Source organism: Octopus sinensis, unplaced genomic scaffold (genome assembly GCF_006345805.1).
Source record: "Octopus sinensis unplaced genomic scaffold, ASM634580v1 Contig17448, whole genome shotgun sequence".
Classification (NCBI taxonomy): Eukaryota; Metazoa; Mollusca; class Cephalopoda; order Octopoda; family Octopodidae; genus Octopus; species Octopus sinensis.
This window is the reverse complement of record NW_021835071.1, coordinates 15,001-20,000: the sequence shown is the minus strand read 5'-3', so window position 1 is coordinate 20,000 and position 5,000 is coordinate 15,001. Positions and strand designations below refer to the sequence as shown.

At 31.8% G+C, this 5,000-nt stretch overlaps 1 long non-coding RNA gene across 1 annotated transcript in view; it reads right to left on the bottom strand.

Annotated features, from left to right (window-relative positions):
- LOC118761796 overlaps positions 1-5,000 on the bottom strand; it is a 15,588-nt gene that overhangs the window by 10,263 nt on the left and 325 nt on the right. The window contains exon 2 of the long non-coding RNA XR_004997640.1: positions 1,165-1,170. This is a non-coding gene — a long non-coding RNA (uncharacterized LOC118761796). The remainder of the gene's footprint in view (positions 1-1,164; positions 1,171-5,000) is intronic.

Here is a 5,000-nt window from a genome sequence, read left to right as displayed (position 1 = left end):
ATATGTGTGTACACATATATATACACACACGCATATCTCTCTATATAAAATGTGTGTATATATAAGTATGTATATGTTTATATGTATATATATATATATATATTTATTTATACACACACATATACACTTGTCCATGCATGTATATATATATTATGTATATATATATTATATATATATATATATATATATGTATTTACTTATTCATATTTATATATGTTTAGGTACATATATATATATATGTGTGTTGTTTTGGTGTGTGTGTATATATATATATACATAATTATATTGTGTGCATATATATATTTATACACAACATATACACTTGTTCATGCATGTATATATATTATGTATATTTAAATATATATATATATATATATATATATATATATATATATATATAATATATATATGATATTTATATATTAACTTATTCATATATATATGTGTAGGTACATATATATATATAATATGTGTGTGTGTGTGTGTGCAAACATACACACGCACACTCATATAAACAAAGCATGCATGCATACATATATACACACATGCATGCATACATACTCCACGCAATGTGTCAGTGATCTAAACAGTTTAGCTATATTTATACAGCTAATTTAATATATTTATTCAGTCAGTTCTATTTCGCCAATCAGCGTTCATTGTCCTGCTCGGAGTAGTACACTTTACGTCCTTGTCTGATACACTTTCAGCAGAATTGTTTAAAACAGATATAAGAAGAAACTTCGATGGAATAATGGAATTGTATTATGGTTCTACAGCGTTCTTCTACCTTTCATTTTTCCCTGTATGCATTGCAATTTTGGATTATTTTTTTTCAGCATTGTGGTTGTGGCGGAGTAATGGGCATTATTTTCCTTCGTTCATTTCATCCATTTAGCCATTCTTTCTTCTCTCCGACTTCTTTTGTTTGATCATTATACATGGTTTTCGAAAAAAAAAAAAATCCTTGTTTGTTTCTTTCTTTCTTTCAGTTTTTTTCCTTTCTTTCGTTCATTCTGTCGTCTGCTTTCTCGTTCGTTCCTTCGTTCATTGTGTCGTCTTTTCTATTCGTTCGTTCGTTCGGTTAATATTTCTTTTCCTTTTTCATCATTCTGTCCGACTGCCATCTTTGATTTTTTTGGGGGTTTTTTTTCTTTCTTCTACTCTGTTCTGTTCCCTCGTTTGTTCATGTTTGCTCCATCGTCTGCTATCTTTAATGATCATTTTTAATCTATTAACCTTTCTGAAAAAAAAAAAGAAAAAGAAAAAGAAAAAAAATCACCATTTCTCTCATCCTTTTTCTCTCTAGCTCCGCCAATTCTTTCCTGTATTTTCTCTTCTTTCAATCTTCCTTTTTTTTTTTTTATTTTATTTCTGAATATCTCTTTTCTTTCAATCATTTTTTAAAACTTCATTCCAATTCTCTTTCTCCCTTGCACGCATACAATATACCTCACCCTCTCTCCCTCTTTTTCTCTCTCTGTCTATCTCACACAACTACCAGCACAACTATATTTCTCTCCCTTTTACTCACTTTTTTCTTCATTTCATTACAATTTTATTGTCTTCCATTTTTTTTCTTCAACTGATTGTATTTGTCGTCTGCCTTAATGATCGTTTTCAATCTGTCAAACTTTATTGTTTTCTTCTTAGCCTATCATCCTTTTCCGCCATTATTAGTTTTTGTGTGTGGATAAAGAGGGCTCGTACGATGTTTTTGTCATTTTTCGTGAAGGAATGGTTCAAATCTTCCACAACGGTATTTGAACTCGAAATGCGAATTGATAAAAACAAAATACAGCAAGGCATTGAGTATAGCGGGCTATAATTTCTATCATATAGTTTCTAAGTAATCACCCGACTATCTACAAATAGCAGCTGGATCTAATTCAAATCATATCTTTAAAAAGCAAGGACACATGGGATAGTCCAGTCTATAGAATGTCATAACAAATACAGATGAAATAGTCACTAACGGAAAGTTTTTGATTATAGGCTTTTCGTTCAGAAACAACATCAATGCTTATATCAATGAAACAATGAAGACACATCTACGTAGCCGTACGACCTGCTAAATACAGCAACTAAATACCACTTAAATTACAATCTGCAACGTTAAAAAGAAAAGAAGAAATTTTGGATTCAACAGAATGGAATATACACTCTCCAAAAATTGGGATGGTCATGACTGGAATGTCATTGGCTTCTGATCTTAACTGATTGGAAGTGTTAACATGTATATGTTAACAGTAAATATTCTGCTCAATATTGCAGATTTGCGTCTCAGTCGATTGAGCTTAACCAGTTAAGTGTGTCCCCTGGTGGCTGCCGATAAGTATCTCTGATCACGAGGAGTATAAGGGGAGCACCATAACCATGTTTTGTGAGTGTTTCTTTGGGGTTTGAATAATTCACCTCTGGAAACATGGATGTTTCATTCATCATCCTTCAAAGACCCATATTCGAAGACCTTTTCAGCGGGATGGGTTACTTGTCATGTAGAAAATTATAACTGGACTCCACTTTGCAAGGTCATGCGCTGTTTATCTTGATATGCGGTCACTATATCAGATGCATATGGTTGTGATACATGTGCCTAGTGTACCCTTATCAGGTGGGTAGTCATGATGGATATATTTGTATTTGTATATGGGTATTTGTATATTGGTATATTTGTAGCCAACAACAAGAACAGCAACAACAAGTGGAGGCGCAATGGCTCAATGGTTAGTAGTAGTAGTAGTAGCAGCAGCAGCAGCAGCAACAGCTCTCATCGTCGTCGTCGTAGCATCAGCAGTGGCAGCAGCAGCGGAGGCGCAATGGCCCAGTGGTTAGGGCAGCGGACTCGCGGTCGGAGGATCGCGGTTTCGATTCCCAGACCGGGCGTTGTGTGTGTTTATTGAGCGAAAACACCTAAAGCTCCACGAGGCTCGGGCAGGAGGTGGTGGCGACCCCTGTTGTACTCTTTCGCTGCAACTTTCTCTCACTCTATTCATTGTAACTTGACATAAAAACTAACATAAATACACATATATGCATATACACATACTCATATACATGCATATTCGTATAAATGGGGAACAGTTTTCCTCATACCTTTTATAAACGAACGTGTTAAAGCTTTATCGTTTTATTGTATAATTTTTCGTATGTTTTTTTAACTGTTTAAAACAATAAAGTTCCCTAAATTGATATTCAACTTTTCTAGATGTTCATAGTCTCATTTCCAAGAATTAATACATTTAGCGTCCCTGTCGTTTGTTATATATTACAAACCCATGTTGATTTCTTTTGTTCTAGTCAAACTTTAGACCACAATACATTGTATCAACTATACTACAATGATGGTAGATATCCATATATTGATACAGTAAACGGTACTAAGAATGTTCGTGCAGCATTTGGAGCAGTATTGAGCAAGTTTATAAGAAACATCACAGACGCCAAATCCATTTAATTCTTCAAAATGAGACTGTGAAAGTCTAGAAACATCGAATATGAATTTAGGAACTTTATTGTTCCCAAACTAGCAATAAAAATCTAAGAAATTAAGAAAAATCTAAATAAACAGATAAAAAATTGAACACAACCGTATATACACTGAAATATTATCTATCTATCTATCTATCTATCTATCTATCTATCTATCTATCTATCTATCTATCTATCTATCTATCTATCTATCTATCTATCTATCTATCTATCTATCTACCTATCTAGGAATTAATGCAAGAAGCCAAATATAGGCATAAATGTGTGTGTGTGTGTGTGTGTAAATATATATATCACACATATACATATATACATATATATATACGTACACACACACACACACACACACACACACCACACACAACACACACACACACACACACACACATATATATATATATATATATATATATATATATATATATATATATATATATACATGAGCTTATTTATGAATTTATGTATGCATGCATATATGTATGAATGAATAGAGATGCATAGAAAAACACACAAACATACACAAACACATGCATATATATGTAATATGAAGTATATGTGTGTGTGTGTGTTGTGTGTGTGGATGTAAATGCATAAATACCAGTGCTGTATCCGTGTAGGCAGATGTATTCACTATTGCAAAGATTTTGATATCCATATATTGATAGTATAAACGGTTTTAAGAATATCCTTGGAGCGTTTTGCGTATTGCCGTGATGTCGGCATTTTTACATACATACATACATACATACATACATACATAAATACACATACGCATAATACATACATACATACATACATACATACATACATACATACATACATACATACATGCATACACATACATACATACATACATACATACATACATGCTACAGCATGCATACGACATACATACATACATACATACTATATATATACATACATACATACATACATATGCCATACATATACATCATACATACATCATACATACATACAACATACATACATATACATACATACTACATGCATACATACATATACATACCTATATATATCATACATACTACATATACATGCATATATGCATACATACATACATACATGTATATACATAATACATACATCATATACATACATACATCCTATACAATACATACAACACTACATATTACATACATGATACATACATACATACATACATACTATACATACATACTACACATATACATGCATAACATATATATAACATACATCAATACATACATACATAATAATGCATAATACATACATACATATACACATATACATACATACATACATACATACATACATAACATGCATACTACATATAAAGGTACACATCGTGCATACATACTTGCACCCATAATATATACATGCATCTATATATATATATATATATATATATATATATATATAATATTACATACATACTGATGCAGAGCATCATAATAATATCATAGGTATATATCCTATATCGTGCACACTCACTGCACATATATTCGTTG